The sequence below is a fragment of the Lathamus discolor genome, chromosome 2 (genome assembly GCF_037157495.1).
Source record: "Lathamus discolor isolate bLatDis1 chromosome 2, bLatDis1.hap1, whole genome shotgun sequence".
Taxonomy (NCBI): domain Eukaryota; kingdom Metazoa; phylum Chordata; class Aves; order Psittaciformes; family Psittacidae; genus Lathamus; species Lathamus discolor.
The window spans coordinates 50402114-50419924 of NC_088885.1; the positions used below are offsets into that span (position 1 = coordinate 50402114).

Genomic DNA, 17811 nt, shown 5'->3' on the forward strand with positions numbered 1-17811 from the left:
ACTTTGAACAACGAGAGTTCAAACTGTGCATAGAAAACATATTTAGATACTTACAGTGATTTTCTCTTCAGATGTATTAGGCTTAACACTCCTTAACACTACTGCTGTTGAAATAATAATTTTAATATAGGATCATAGAATGGTTAGGGTTGGAAAGGACCTTAAGATCATTTAGTTCCAACCCCCCTGCCATGGGCAGGGACACCTCACCCTAGACCATTTTGCCCAAGGCTCTGTCCAACCTTGGCTTGAACACTGCCAGGGATGGGGCATTTACCACTTCTCTGGGCAACCCATTCCTGTGCCTCACCACCCTTACAGTAAAGAACTTCTTCCTTATATCTAATCTAAACTTCCCCTGTTTAAGTTTAAACCCGTTACTGTTCTATCGCTACAGTCCCTGGTGAAGCCTCCCTCTCGGGCATCCTTGTAGGCCCCTTTCAGGTACTGGAAGGCTGCTATGAGGTCTCCACATAGCCTTCTCTTCTTGAGGCTGAACAGCCCCAACTTTCTCAGCCTGTCTTCATATGGGAAGTGCTCCAGCCCCCTGATTATCCTTGTGACCCTCCTCTGGACTTGCTCCAACAGTTCCATGCCTTTATGTTGAGGGCACCAGAACTGTACACTGTATTCTAAGTACCCCAAGTGAGGTCTCACAAGAGCAGAGTAGAGGGGCAGGATCACCTTCAACCTGCTGGTCATGCTTCTTTCGATGCAACCCAGGGTATGGTTGATTTCTGGGCTGTAAGCGTGCACTGCCAGCTCATGTTCAGTGTTCAGCCGGCTCATGTCATCAACTGACACCTCCTTCTCTGCAGCGCTGCTTTGAAACTCTTTGACAACCTGTAGCTGTGCCTGGGATTGCCCCGACCCAGGTGTAGGACCTCGCACTTGGCTTGGTTGAACTTCATGAGGTTGGCATTGGCCACCTCTCAAATATGTCAAGGTCCTTCTGGATGACATTCCTTCCCTCCAGCGTATCAACCAAACCACAGAGCTTTGTGTCATCAGCAAACTTGCACTCAATCCCACTGTCCATGTCAGCGACAAAGAGTTGAACAGAGTCAGTGACAACCTGACCCCTGAGGGTCACCACTCATTACCCACTGAGCCGTTCACCACAAGTCTCTGCATAGAGCTGGGGCCATCCAGCCAATTCTATATCCACTGAATGGTCCATCCATTAAATTTTTGTCTCTCCAATTTAAAGACAAGGATGTCATGCAGGACAGTGTCAGATGCTTTGCACAAGTCCAGGTAGATGACATCAACTGCTCTGCCCCTATCTATCAGCTCTGTAGCCCCATCATAGAAGGCCAACAGATTAGTCAGACAGGATTTGCCCTTAGTGAAGCCATGCTGGCTGTCACCAAGCACTTTGTTGTTTTTCATGTGCCTTAGCATGCCTTCCAGGAGAATGTGCTCCAAGATTTTGCCAGGCACAGAGGTGAGACTGACTGGTCTGTAATTCCCCAGGTCTTCCATTTTCCCTTTCTTGAAAATGGGGGTTATATTTCCCTTTTTCCAGTCGTCAGGAACTTCACCTGACTGCCATGATTTTTCAAATATGATGGCCAGTGGCTTAGCTGCTTCATTTGCCAGCTCCTTCAGGACCCGCGGATGGATTTCATCAGGTCCCGTGGACTTGTGCATGTTCAGGTTTCTAAGATGATCTTGAACCTGACCCTCTCCTACAGTGGGCCTAAAGTCTTCATTCTCATAGTCCCTGGATCTGCTTTCTGAGACTTGAGTGGTGTGGTCAGAGCATTTGCCAGTGAAGGCTGAGGCAAAGAAGTCATTGAGAACTTCAGCTTTCTCCTAATCAAGGGTAGCCAATTCTCCCTTTTTCTTCCAGAAAGGTCCCACATTATACCTAGTCTGTTATTTGTTAGTGACATACCTACTATAGAAGCCTTTCCTGCTGTCCTTGACATCCCTGACCAGACTCAGTTCTAACTGGGCCATAGCTTTCCTGACTTGTTCCCTAGCTTCTCAGACAATGTCCCTGTATTCTTCTGAAGCTGCCTGTTGTCTCTTCCACCTTATATAAGCTTCTTTTTCCCTTCTACCTTTTCTCAGCAGCTCCTTATCCATCCATGGAGGCCTCCTGGCCTTCTTGCCCTATTTCCTTCTTGTTGGGATACAATGCTCCTGAGCTTGGAGCAGCTGATCCTTTAGTATCAGACAGTACTTTTGGGCCCCCCTCCCATCTAGGGCTTTATCCCATGAAATCTTACTACCCCACCATCTTGTGATCACCGCAGCCAAGGCTGCCTTGGAGCATCACATTTCCAACCAGCTCCTCCCTGTTGGTGAGCACAAGGTCAAGCATGGCACCTCTCCTTGTCAACTCCTCTATTACTTACAGAAGGAAGTTGTCTTCCACACAATCGAGGAACCTCCTGGATTGCTTGTGCCAGGCCATACCGTCGCTCCAGCAGATATCAGGGTGGTTGAAGTCCCTCATGAGGACAAGGGCCTGCTTGTGCGAGGCTGTTCCTATCTCTCTGTAGAGTGCTTCATCCACAGAGTCTTCCTGATTGGGTGGCCTGTAGCAGACCCCCATGATAATGTAGCAGACCCCCAGTTTTCCCTTTGACCCTAACCCACAAAGTCTTGGTTGGCCCGTCACCCATCCAAAGGCAAAGTTCCAGCTGGTCATTGACGTAAGCAGCTACACCCCTCCCCATCTGCCCGGAGGCATGGTGTATTTTAAGTACATAGTAAAACTGCACAAGTAATAATATGATAGTTTAAAAGAATGAGGTAGATGCAGTACTATGATCTATATGATAGTGGGGCTGTATTTATATGTTGTAATTACCAAATAAGTGGTATATTTTGATTCCTTTTAATGAATTGTCAACAGTGCTGCAGTTTGATTTCGATGGGCTTATGTCCTTAAAGTATTCTAACTACTAATATAATTGCCACACAGTAATACGGTGCTATATTTAAAAGTTAATTTTATATTAATTGTTATTAAAGTATTAATATCTTTGTATTTAATTTAAAGATTGTAATTGAATGCAAGGTTATAATGAATTATTAATATCTATTATTTAATGTTATTTATAATATCAAACATCTTGTTGATATTTTTAAATAAGAAAATAGATGGGTAGATCATTACATGGTGTGAAATTAGAAATATTAAAGAGATGCATCTTCTCCCTGTTATCTCTGTTTCTATTTCTTCCTTTATTACATTTTGTTTCACAAGATATTGAAGATCTAATGAATATTCAAATATATGCAAATCCTTCTCTAGCCTCATACATCATACACAGAACACACATACACTTTACATATAATTACATCCTACATATATCTCTTTTTTACAAGACCTGGGTGCTTTTATCCGTTATAGATGAGTTTTTGTAGGAATTGCATTCCTAACTTGATGCAAAGAATTGACCGGATACAGAATTACAGAACATCTAATGAAGTTGGCTGTCAAAAACAAGAGATACAGCAACCTATTAATTATCTTGCATTCATCTCCTCACCCATTCTATGCATGAAAAACAAACCTCCTTTCTCCTTCATAGCTACATTTGCAAGACAGCAGGATGTTCAGATTCTCATTCAGTCTTTGGTGAAACTAATTGCTTGAAATTGCTCATTTTTCATATGTGCACAATGTTACCTGAAGGAACTTCAACTGTTCCTGCTATGTGACAAGGTAATATAGAGCACTCTCCTCTTTTGCTGGTACCTCCATTTATAAGAATTCCCACAACCACCAAATCCTTCCAGGATAACCCTTCAGGCACTTGTTCCTCCTGATAATTTGTCAGTTTGTTTGTTCAGCAAACTTTTTTGGGGAGAGGAAGTTTTTTGTAGATATTACCTGAAATCAATAAAAAATTATTCGAATAATACATAAATTTCTACTTTTTTATCAACTGAAGATACAAGAATGAGAACATTCCATTATTTTGAAAATAGGCTGCTGAGTACTGAATGAAACAATATATTCAAGTATTTATTACATATTAACTACATATTTACTACATAATTGCAGCACAAAAAAAAGCAATGTAATGATTTAGGAAAAAAAATAAATCTGTAGTCTGTACCTAGTAAAAACTGTCCTTGATATTTTAATGAACTAAAATATTATTTTAACTCTTTTACTCTCTTGCGAGATTAAGCCAGTTTTATCACTCTATCTCAGTATTATTTACTGCTATATTATATCCTAAACTGTATAAGATAATACAAATACCCTAGCCATTCTATTATTTTATGAAATATATGGATGGATAAAAAATATTGATTTTTTTTTTTTTTAGGAGAAAACCACAAATTAATTTTGAGTTTGAATCTACAGTCTCAGAATTACATGAGAATACCACTGTATAATTTTAACTTCCCTGTTATGGAATGAGTGACTAAGACTGGGGTTAGCAGAGACATCCCATTCTTTCCATCTTGATTTTCCACCCATTAATTTGGTATCCCACTTCCTTGTGAAGTCACCTACCTATTTCTGTATCACACAGATCAGTTCCTTGAATCTTTGCTGCAAACCCCCAGCTGCTTTATATCATGGCTGTATATAAAATGGATGGCAACATTTTTTCACATGTGGATGATGTATTTCTGAGGGAGGATGAAGTGCTCTCTGGAAGTGCCTCTGTCTGTCTATGAGCCATTGGGAAAGTAGGCATGAAGCATGCCTAATTAATAAGAACTAAATGCCTAATTTTCAGAAATCTAAAACTGCATTATGAAACCACCTTTGGAATACAGACTGTAGAATATAGGCAGTAGAAAAACCTAATCATCTGAACATTTGGGTAGTTTTTCCTTTACCCTCATCCCCCTATCTGTCTGTGGGTCCATCTCTCTTCTTCTTCTATCTTTATGTTTATCTGCCTTGTGCTTTGGTAGCAGTAAGACTTTGGCAGCAGTTATGTCCTTTAAATACCTGCCATTTATGCAATGGTATTATGCTGCTTGAGGAAGAGACTTTTCTTCATACTTGAACAGCATTGCATATCATTCCTTTACTTCTATTTGTTTCTTGACTGTCCTTATAATATTGTTTTCTCTAAAAAAAACCTTTCATTTTTTCATTAGTCCCATTATGTTCCATTTTTTAGTCTTTTCAGTCTCCTGTTTTGCTGTCATGACGTAGTTCAGCTTTGTTGTGATGACCATGCAGATTTGTGTGCCACAAAAACTAGCCGTAAAACCCAAATGTTAGTTTGGCTTAAATTTTCCCATATTTCTGTGTCTGTTCACTCTGCTCCAGTGCTTTTGGGCCATGATTCATCAGCTGAACATGTCTTTCAGTTCTTTGCTGCATAAGAACAAAATGAATGAGAAATAAAAATGCTTTGATAAACACAGGTCTGAGACATGATGGTACTCTCGAGGACAGCAGCCTTTTGTCATAAAGACATGCAGTACCTAATTCAAGGAAGATTTTATCATTATTTCATAACCATCAGGATGAAATGATACAGTTGCTTGTGAAGAATCACTGTCTTTAGAGATGTTATGTATATATTTATAATAGTAGAAAAATTTAAGCTCTAAGGGACTTCTGGAGGTCATTGGGTCCAAATCTGAAATTTGGCTTCTTGAGGCCCTGCTCCACCTGAATTACATAAATCTCAATGACTAAAGATTCTACAGCCTCTCAACGCAGCCTACCCCAACACTCAACCCTCACTCACTCACTGAGAAAATATATATTTTCTCCTTCTGTCCAATCAGAATTTCCTTTGTGGCAATTTGCCTCAAGTCCTTTTGGTATGAGTCTCTGCAAAAGTCTAGCTGCATCTTTTTCATAGTCCTGCCCATGTAGCAGTCAGCAGCAGTTAAATCGCCATTTAGACTTCCTGAGGCTGACAAAGCCCATCGGTCTCAACCTCTTCTCAAATGCATGCTCCAGCCCCTTCAGTGCCCCTTCTCTGGTCTTTCCCTGGTTTGCTGCTGTCTTTGTTGTGCTGGAGTCCCAGAATGGGATGTAAAGAACCTGAAATGATTACGAGTCAGCCACCAGGGAAAAAGTCAATAGCTGGAAAACACTGTATCTGGCTGTATAGAGCAAAATGCTGGTAAAGATCTGCAAAGATGAAGAAGAACAAGAGAGGAATGCCCTCCATCCCCACAGTGTACAGCAAAGCAACAGAAGGGCACTGGGGAAATTCAAATTATGGAACATTCCTGATGAAATATTAATAAAACCATAGTATGGTCTTAATTGCTATAATTTAACACCCTGTATGGTATAAATATTTTAGAAACATGGTAAAATAGAATATTAAGAAGAGGTCAAGGGATAATAATATACATTAATCTTGATTGGTGAAGATGTATACCTCATACTTAATTTATGTTTATACTACTGTATTCATTTTTGAAGAGTAGTGAGTGGAATACACTATATATATGTATCTTATATTGAGGCATACATGTTATGTGTATATGTGTAGTTTATTGCAGGTATTTATAAAGTAAAGGTCTCTGGTGCTTGAGATATATATATATATATAAATGAATTTTAAAATGCTTTTACAAGAACATCCTCTCCTTTAGAAATCAGTCACGGATCCTGCAGTCTACAAAAGCAAGGGGGTCAGGAAATATGCAAACCACTTTCTCACAAAATTCTTTCCTGAGGAAGTCATTATCTGTACTGCCCTTATAATAGCCACCTTTCTTTTTCAGTAGCAAATATTTCTTTTATGACTGTTTCGATATATTTGCATGAAGGGGAAGGTCTGGAAACAAGCCTGTGCTACGGTCATGCTGTTAGGGAGGGGAGAGCACTGCAAAGATGGCTTCATGCACAGCTTCAGGTAGCTTGTCTTGGTAGGAGAAAGCCTCCCTGCCAAATGGAGCACTCAGGGAGAAGTCAGAAAACATTTCACTGAGCTCTTAACTCTTCTATAGATTTTCACCCCATAAGGAAGCTGTTGTGCTAATTTTTGCAGAAAATAGCATGCAGAAATTGCTTGAAATTGCTGGCACTCTAATAGTGACCTATGCCCATATATGCATAAAGCGGATAGGCATTTCATTTACATTTATTGTAAATTGTATGCAGTAATGATTTCTATGTGTTAAATTGCATAATCCATACAAGTTTGACAGTCTTATAAAGGCTGTGGACCAGTGTCCTGTTTTGAATGCATCAGTGCCAATGAAAGAGGTTAGCATACCCTTGACAGAGGTTACCGCTGTCTTGTATCTGCTGATGGAACTGCTTCTGTGATCACTCTCTAAACCATGTTAGTCAAAATTTACCAGGTAAGCTTGAATAGTTTAAATAGCAGGTTTTTTGCTAATGATGCACATCTTTTCTGGAAAAAAAAAGAAAGGATAAGGGGCTACTCACAAGAGTGCGTAGCTGGCATTTTGATGGACAGTAAACTCTTTACCAGCAAGGCTACCTTCTGATACACAGTATTACTCCCAGAGCCTCACACTCTCAATTCATCCATCATCTTTAGTTCTAATATTCCTGCAGCTGCTTATGATTTCTCTAAAAAAAACCCAAAAACCCAGCATGACGGAAATGCTTTTATTTCTGAATATAGGATTCTCCCACAAAATGTGTGGATATCTGAGGTATAAAACAGCATTTTGCTCCATAAAAGGTTTATAATCAGATTTATAACCCACTCCAATTGAACTGGCACCACAGGGAGTGGGACACTCCAGGTATCCTTTTTTGTACTTTTTTGGGATGTCCTAAAAAATGTTTTCATAGCCTTGTTAGAGGAGAGATGGTGCCAGCAGAAATTCTCATCAGGAAGTACTGGGTTAAGCCTACTGCAAAAGAAGGACCTCTCCATCACACCAAATATAGAAAAGGAAAGCTTTGTCTTTGCTTCCAGCACTTCAGGCAGAGGTGATCAGAATGCCCTTTCCTGCCATTTCTCCTTATTTTAAACCCTTCCAATAAGTCTCCTCTGCTCTTCTAAGCAGTGAAATGGTGAAAGAGCTCGGGTTTTTAATGGATTTATAAAGCTTAGCTGATCACATCAGTTCCTGTGCCAAAAAAAAAAAAAAAAAAAAAAACAAAAAAAAAACCAACCCCAAAAAACCAACAGAATGAATGCTGCGTGGATGCATTCTGCTTTGATATTCTGCTGTCACGTTGCCTAATATCGATTCCTTGTTATCTGTGCTTCCCTCTGTAGACACTTATTCTCTCCAGTCATTTGGTAGATACAAGCTCTTTTGCATAGGAATCACCTTTTAGTTGTATGTTTGTACAGTGCTTTTCCCACAATGATCCTAGCCATGAGAAAAATTTGTATATGATGTAGTAACAATCGTAACATTTTGAGTATCCCCAGGATCTGCAAAGTAGCTCTTTGCACACTTAAGTCTTTCCTGTTAAATCCTTCTCCTTATTCCCATCAAATGTGCATACCTGCACACATACGTGCACTGGCAAATTCTGTAAATGCATTTAGGACCCAGTTATCTCTCTAGATAAGCATTTATCTTCCTTACTTTGCACTTCACCCGCCCAATGATAAACATAACGCTTTCATATTATATGATTAAAGTTTATATTCTTTAAAAAATATTGGGCCTGTATTTCTGAACTATAAACAGGCTTCACTCATCCTTCCACTTTTTGCTGATTTTAAAGAAATTATTTTAAAGGTATCAAAGTAGCCTTCAAAGTTTTCATAAAGGAAGGATTATGAAAAGTTATTGTGAGAAATGATGGGCAAGTTAACATCATCTCCATTCACTCTCACCTGAAAGCTTTATTGTGACTCCTGTTACTAGTGATATCCTTGGCAATAAATATTTTAATTTTATTCTGAGGCACAGCAAATAGATTTTGTTAGTGAATGACCTTGTGCATTAGCCGTGTTATTCATGATTTAGTGAGCCAGTCAGTTGAAATATTGCTAATGTTTTCCCAACTCAATCCTGTTACATTTATGCCACAGGACTGACAGTAAGTGTAGTTGTAGATGAATAACAAATAACACGGCTTGAAGTTGTGTTTTGGATCATTAAAGAAATTAACCTACAGGGTGGTGTTTTATTAACTGAGGAAATTACTGGGGAAAAACAGTAGAGTTCTTGAATGTGTATTTATTAAAAATAACAACAGTTTGGCATGCTGAGAATTAGTGGTAGTGCCCCTTAATTTTTTCATATACCAGTGTAAACACTCTACAGTGTCCATCCAAAGATTTGACAGATTTTAAATATGAGTAAGAATAGTTCATGTATTTCAGGCTGTTTATGTGAGAAGAGCCAAAGTGGTGCAAGCAAGAGAATGCAAAAAAAGTACAGCTAGCAAAGAGGAAGATTAACAATTACAGGCTAATATGTGTATTTTTAATTCTATACTATAATATGAAAGAGTGTACTTTCCAGGGACACTCTCAGGAGGAGTGGATCACTTCTTTAAAAGTGCAATGACTGTTCTTGGTGTTCTTTTCCTGAGCCCTTTGGACTGTTTTGTGTTAAAAAATAATAATTGAAGCTGTAGAAAAAGCAGCTGGTAGGCTTCTGGAGAGAAAGTTTAATCCTTTCCCTTCCCTCACTAACATATCATCTATTCTAAAGAAACCACACAAGGTCACTTAAATTCCAGATAACTGCTTTTCCTGAATTTCTACAAAGCTACAACCATAAGTAGCAGCTTCTGGATCAGTTCAATGGTTCTTTATGCTTACAAACCACCCTAGTTAATATAAAAGCTTATAAAAGCAAGAACAGGGGAGAAAATTTATTTAGGTACTTCTGTTCCTGGGCACTATATAGGTAAATATTTTTATTCCTATTAGATGGAGATGGCATAGAAGCTTACACTTTTCTACTTTCTCTAAAGCACTAAAAGGACAAAAAATGTACGTTAAAATTTGTTTTTGAAGAGGACACGGTTCTTTAAACATAATAAACCACAAAAAGGAGATGCAGTGGCTATCCTGAGAGATTAAGAAGAAGTTAAGGAGAGAAGAGTTAAGTATAAGTAAAAAAGAAGAATACAAAACTAGAATATGTAGCTAACCTTGAAAAACTGAGTGCAATTATCTGTTTGATTTTGTGGTAGTATTTTCATCACAAAAAAATTAAAGCAATCTGTTGAAGCCTTGACTATAAATAAAGGAAGCAGAAAAACAGTTCTTTTACAATGCTATTCCAAAAACCTGTTTATTTAAAAGGAAAGAAAAGAAGCTGTGGCCTTAAGCTTATTTTATGGAGCGTTACTTTCCACAGTGTTGTGAAGGCAAGGAGGCAAACACTTCACTGAAAGGGCTGAGAGAGGTCCAGGTGGTCCTTCTTAACTGCCCATTACATAGAACCATGAATCTTGCCTTCTAGTAAAAGTAAATGTTGAGATTGAACATATGACAGTGAACTTTAATGTTAAGCTAACTGGGGCTTTAAGAAGTCTGCAGGGTTTTTTTTTATCTGAATTTTCTGTACACAGTTGAAATTTGTCACAAACTTAATTTGTTATGTGAATGAATTCTGATGTGAAAAGTGGAATGACACTTCTTCATTTTCTCCTAACACTGGCTGAATTGGTACACTTTTAGCTATAAATAATGGATGTTTTATGTATGCAAGCAAATCCTTACATATATATGCATTGCACCCCAAATAATCTGCAGCATTGAATTATCACTGTTAGAATGGTCAAGAGTATTAAAAATTGCCACTTTAAAAAATTCATTGAAATATGTATTTGTAAAACATAGATAGCTAATGATAGCCATGGTTATTTTTGTTCTTAGTACTCAAAACTCTTCTACTGATGGACACCAGCTTTGTTATATTCTTTTGGAGAATATTTTTGATAATAGGTTTCTGAAGCTCTGCAAGAAAGTATTTAGAATAGGCAAAGGTTTTTCATTTCTCTAGCTGTAATTCGTCTAAACCATTTTTGTTCATACTTCACATTGACATGACACCTTGAAAATTCCTCTCTATAGCCATGGCATTATCTATAGGAATGTTTTACTGTTGAAGTATTTTGGAGCTTGTATATATGTGTTTCTTACAAAGGTAAATCTGTGTTAAAAAAAAGGATTTGTTTGATTTGTTGACTCAGCAGCCCTTTCCAGGCTTATATTTCTATATAATGAATAAATGGTACCTGTCTCAGGATGGCTTAAGTCAATCTCTGGCAATACCTACTTACTTTTTTTGACTAGTGAGGGAGCCTTGAGTGATTTCTTACTTGAGACAGCTTAGTTACTAGACATCCCAGCATTAAAAAAGCTCCAGAGAAATACAAAAGTGTTATTACATATATCCCAAACTCCTTTACTGCAATATAAATATCAATTTCAGAATAGCTCTTTTAAAAGGACAGCTAAGGGAAAACATACGATTGAGCACCTATTAGATAATTGAAAAGAAAGCAATGCAAGCAGGCAGAAAGAATGTGTTTAAAATACATACCTTATCTATGTGAACAAACAACTGCATGAGGTCCTGATATATCAGGTCTTTGCTGCTCTATCCTTAAACATTATCTGACTATGGAACATTAGGTACATGAGACATAGATGGTTTAGAGAAAGTGATGTTGCCTTAGTGGATGAGTATAGAATGAATGAGTTATGGATACTTTGTAATATACTGGTTAGTGGTCTAGACAAGTGGTCTGTGTGATGTGTAGGGAACTGGCTGACAGGCAGCACCGAGAAGGTGGTGGCAAATAGTTCATCTTAAAACTGGCAACCTGTCACTAGTGGGGTTCCCAGCTATCAATACTGGGCCCAACACTATTTAATATATTCATGTATTTAATATATTCTTCCATCTGGAAGATGGGAACAAGTGTATCCTGACACAGTTTGTTGATGATACCAAACTGAGGGGGAAGTGGACACTCTGGGAGAGCCCTGTTGCAGGAAGACATGGATAGGCTGGAAGAGTGGGCTAACAAGAATGTTACGAAGTTCAACAAGTGTAAGTTCTTGGGTAAACATAATCCAAAAGTGTAGCACAGGCTGAAATCTACCTGGCTGGGGATCAGCTCTGTGGAAAGGGACCTGCAGGTACTGGGAGACAACAATCTCAACATGAGTGAATAGGGTGCTGCTGCAGCAAAGCCAACAGGATGCTGGGTTACATCAACAAGAGCATCACGAGCTGAAATAAAGAAGTCATTATCCCACTCAGCACTTGTCAGGCCACACCTGGAATACTATGTTCAGTTTTGCTCCCTGCTATACAAAAAAGATGTGGTCATCCTGGAGAAGGTCTCAAGAAGGACCACAAAGGTGATCAAAGGACTGGGAAGCCTGCTGCAGGAGGAAAGGGTGAGAGAATTTGGTTTGTTCAGCCTTAAGAAAAGAAAGCTCAGGGGAGACCTTATCACCATGTTCTAGCATTTAAAGGGTGGCTACAAAGAAGATAGAGTCTCCCTTTTTACAGGGAGTTGCATGGAAAAGATGAGGGGTAATGGGCAAAAGATACTCCTGGGATGATTCAGACTGGACACCAGAGTAAAATTTTTCAAATGAGAACAATCAGCCATTGGAATAATCTCTCCAGCGAAGTGGTGGATTCCCCCACACGACGCTTCTAACATTCAGCTGAAGAGGGTGCTGGGCCATCTTGTCTATACTGTGCTTTTGCTAAGAAAGGTTGGGCCAGGTGATCCTTGAGGTCCCCTTCCAACTTGGTATTCTGTGATTCCATTAATAAAAACCTACAGCTCTTGCCAGCTACTCAAGTATGGGGGCAATATTTTTCTTACGGCAACACGCAGTCCTGCTATTTGCCTGACAAATGGATTTTATGTGTATTTTTTTTAACAGAATTAAAAGCAAACAGAGACAGAAAGTTCCTTGATTGTGTGCATGGAGATTTGTCTGTGTGGTACCAAAATCTGTGAGAATGCAAAGGTGCAGTGGGAGGGGTGAACACGGCCTGAATTTCTATCTGCTGGTTTTATTGGCTAGAGCAGGTTGTGAAGGATGTGTGCCCTCAAAATTGCTGGAGATGCAAACAACATTTTAAATTACTCCAGGCAGCAAGGTACTGCGTCTGAGCAGATTGAAAGCTGAGATGTTGATATCAGAAATTGAATTAATGCACATGAGATTGAAACAATATCTAATTAAAACTATTTGAAAAATTACTTGAAAATTGAATATGACATAATATTTAGCAGGCTGTTGCTAGTACAGCTATGAAGCTTTTACTTTTTTGCAACCATTTTCATTCCAGGCCTGGCTGCCAGTTAACTAGAAAGTATACACAAAGCAACTATCATGTGCCATCACCCAGTAAAGACAGGAATACAAAATATCTTTTGCCCACAGCCTGTGTACTTGTCCCTCACTGATTGAATTGTAAAATTTAGTAAAGGGACCCTTCTTTGTATCTGACGACTTGAGTTATTCATTTTGTTTCAAGCTGGAGCATTTTGAATGCATGCCTTGTGTTTTTGACTGACTTGCTTGAATACTTCTGCCCAGGGAGAGTTGTTACAAATTCACAGGGTGTTGCGCTGGGAAGAAGTGCCCAGGGCTGGGCACAAGGTCTCCTCCCACCATCCTGTAGACATACACCAAAGTCAGGGAGTGTTTATCTTGTATTCCAAAACGGAATGGCTGTACCTAAATATCTAATTCAAAGTTCATTAAAGTACTTCTGACTTACTTCCATAAAAGGAAAGTGGATGAGGTGGGATAAACCCATGTAACATCAGGTTGTTCTGAAGGGAAAAGACAGCGCTGAATCGACAGTGCGGTTTTCCTCTGTCCCAGTCTCATTGAGTTGTGTGAATGCCTCAGCAGTTTTAGGAGATGGATTGACTGTACAAAGATAGTTTCACTCTGGGACTGTGCTCTTATCAACAGGGAGAGAGCCCAAATATTATGGGAATTCATTTGCATTGAACTTCAAGGGAAAAAGGTTTTAGTATATCTGTTATATGGCACAATGCATGGGTCTGCCAAACATCAAGGCAGTCTTTCTGGTCCACCATATTTTTTCCACATTATCAGGGGGTTCTTTGTAGGGGAGGAGAAAGCAAAGACTAACTTGATGTAAATAAATGCAACATCGCTTGTCTTAGATTTAGAAAACCTGTTAAAGACTTCAAAGCTGTAATAAGCTCTTACCACCTCTTTGGATTTCCCCTCCTCCTTTTCCCTTTCCTTTCTTCAAAAAGGGGAAATTCTTATGAATGTGGCTATATGGAAGGAGCTTTACAACAAGCTGATGGGAAGACAGTTATTGTAAAATTCATCTGACTGCCTACAGTAAATCCAAATTAATTACCCTCCATCACTCTATTGACTGGAGGTCCAGTCAATATAGTTAGTGAGTCTAGGGCATGAATTGTCTCATTCTAAAATGGGCATGTAATAGATGTCAGGGGAATTGTATGTCTCGAAGTACTTATTTTCCCCCCTACATTTAATTAAATACAGCACACTCTCAAAGTCAGACGCACAGCAGGAAGATTAGGTTTCCTTGTGAATGACACCATCCTTCCACAAATACTTTTCATATTTAAGGATGGTTTCTTCTCTGAAGCAGGTAAATCCTGCAGTAGCACAAGAGACAGATTTAGGAAGCCTCCTGCATATACCCTTCCCTCATCTTGCTTGTGCCAGTCTGTACTCCCACAAGTCAGAGTTGCAACCTGCTTTATAGCAGGCCTCTGTGGATCACTTGTTTCTCAGGGCTTCCTTCTTCCAGAAGTGCTATAATGACACTGGAGGTCTGCTTGAACCTGCTTCTCATAATAACCGGTGGACACCAAGGTTCAAACTGCCAGCTACAAAGCTAGATACTTATATTCCTGACTATGCCACTGACAGATAACTTTGCTAAAGGAAATTAATGTTAGCTCTCAGAAAACACATCAAACATCCCTCAGGTTAGTGGAGACTATGAACAGTGACAATCCCTACCCTTAAACATTCAGTGACACCCTCATCATGCTCTCTAATAGAGCAAAGCCATTAAATTGTCCCCATTGTAATTTAGATCACAGAAGAGACTTCCACAAATTCTTTCAGGTTAAAATAACTGGTATACAGAGAGTAGGCAAAATTATTCCACTGTAGCTACGTGCTTAATTATATGGAATACTGCATAAATTGTCAAGTGCAAAGAATTCTTCTGATAAATTAAAATACTAATTAAATAGGCTATTGCAGAATTTTGAGAACATTATAGGGCTCCGCTTCTTCAGGTAATTTGCATATCCTTCATCTAGTGAATTTAATTTAAAGGCCTCCTTTTTTGTGTGTTTGGAAGCCCTTTTTGTTTCAGTGGAAGATTAAAAAAGGGATTTATATGTTGCTAACTGGGGTTGTGTTGTTTTGGGCTTTTTTCTTTTTTATTTAATAGGGGTTTTTCATTATGCCTCTTTACTGATGAATTTCTCCATTCTGCATTTGTACTTCAGGACTTTAAACTAAAAAATCAACTTTGGAATGTGCAATATACAATGTTACCCAGCATTACCTTTTCCAGTTCATAAAATTTGTAACAGAAATATCTCCTGCTGTATATTTGTATTGGAATAAAAGCTAGCAGATAGTACACTGATTTACTTTAAAAAAAAAAATTGTGCCAGTTTTCAAAGGATTAGTAGCTTGTTCTTAACATCTGAATTTATTTTCCCACCACTTCTTCATCTGTCTATAGGATAGCAACTATGTTCTATTGTCTTAAATTCTCAATTATAGTTATACATATTAAAAGTTAAGTAATTATATTCACTGTTCTGGAACCTGAAGCAGCTGCTTGATATGTAGTTGCTGCTTCAGCTTCAGCACCATTTTTGACAGAATTTCTTGACCTTCCTGAACTGCTTGTGGAGTTCAAGGTTAGCTAAAATATGTTCCTGTACATGCCTGGAGTGAATATGCCGGAGACTCTGCTGTGCCTCGCTCTGTAATTTGACAGTGCCAGAGCTTGACCGTTTTGAGGTTATGATTTAATCAATAGCACGTCGTGCCTTCATGCCTCCTAATTTTGGCAGTGTTTGTGTTAGCATGGCTGTCAGAGATGTCCTTTGTGTCTTAGCCGATATCAAGGGGGAAAGGGGGGTGTTAAGTAAACTTCTTTTGTTTTTAAAATCAAAGCATCAATAATTAAAGTCTGCAGGAAACCTATGAAAAGGAGGTCAAATATGTAATAGTAATTATAAAATTCAGTGATTCAGCAGACCCAGTATTTTCTATTAACTGTTCATGTGGTAGGAAATTACACCCTGGGATTTAAGCTTTGTTGTTTACTTATACCTGTTTAATTTGCAGCCACTCTGCTGTGCAGTTTTCTTTATTCTAAGCTACAAGAGAATAATTTGTTGGACCATTCAGTTTCTTTGGAGGAGCTGTGGAGCTGTCTGTTTTTATAACAGGAAAGATTTATCAATCTTTTTTCTAGATTTTTGCATTTGGTAGAAATCTACCTTTAATATGTATGCTGGGTGTGAGGTATCAGTGTGGTAACCCGACACACCTTTGCAACGAAATGGTATGTCCAAAAGAGTGAATCTTGTTATATGACATTGCAGGCCATCAGCCATCAGTGAGCAAAATAGTCCAAAGTCCAGTACAAAGTACAGAGTACACAGTACACAATCCACAGTACAGAGTACTCAAGACCAAACATTAAGCTTGTTCGCAAAGCTTTTGGAAATTCGTACTGCACAACATCTATACAACAGAGTGAAAATGTAGCCTCAAATTGCATGGTCCAGGCAGCTCTTTTTTTTCTCATGTGATCCTTGTTACTCCAGATGGAATAAATGTATTTGTGAATGTATAGAGCATAGCAGAAGTATTAAGTATGTGAGTAGTGAATGCAGTTTTTAGGCTATCATTCAGCAAGATGTGTTTAAGCTTTCTGAACTTGGGAATCCATGTTGCTATCTGCTTAATCACTAGCATATGAAAAAGAGAAAAAAAAAAAAAGCTATGTGGGTCTAAAAGGTGGACAGAAAGTTCCACTGTTCCACTCCATTTAAATCATGGGCAATATTCATCCCTTGCTGAAGGCAGACAGGAAAGTTTCTTGGTATTAGAATTTCTTGAGATTTTACTTCTTGAATCTTTGAACATAAACACTCATCTCAATCTTTTCACGTTTTGGATATTTGAGGTGAGATTGAGCCCTAATGACACAACTTGCCTCTGAAATAAATGTGAGTCATTTGTATGGCACTTTGGACAAACTAAATAAAGTATCAGTTCACAGTAATATTGCTTCTGAGGATTGTCTGCTATAATCTCAACTGTTTTGAATATGCTTAGAACTGCAACAATTCAAAAGTATTTTTTTGCAAATTAAAAAAAAAAAAAATCTTTTCAGTATTTTAATGTAAATTTCCAGTGTACAATATGCTGTGGCACACTTCTTGTCATTTCTGGTAGGAATGTTTCCTGTAGGCAACTTCAGTTGAGAAGCCTGGTCTATCCAAATTGTTTCTGTCATCAAAGGAAAGAGATAGGTGCCTGCAGATGTGTGTAAGATAATACGAGATGACTCATTGTATTAAATGTCCATCCCTTTCCACTGACTGCAGAGAGAATTTAGATGACTCACTTGGATTACATAGTTGATGACTAGACAGCTAAAGGGAGAAGAGTTTAACAAGGCTGCAGGGCTTCATTTCTATTCATAAATAAATCAAGCCAGGTACCTGGGTTTTGACCATGTGTCCAACTGACACAGTTTATCTTTAGAAGGTTAAAATCCTCCTATGTAAAACAAGATGACCTTACCCATACCCCAAGACGACAATAATCTCATCCTTGTGCTGTTCCGAGAACTGTGGCAGGTAATTTTTTGGGCAAAGGCCAAAATCATTTGGAGACCATAGTC

The 17811-nt window shown here is 38.6% G+C and overlaps 1 protein-coding gene across 10 annotated transcripts in view; it reads left to right on the top strand.

Moving 5' to 3' along the window:
- Nucleotides 1-17811, top strand: part of PTPRN2 (protein tyrosine phosphatase receptor type N2) — a 667916-nt gene that overhangs the window by 403489 nt on the left and 246616 nt on the right. The window lies entirely within an intron of this gene.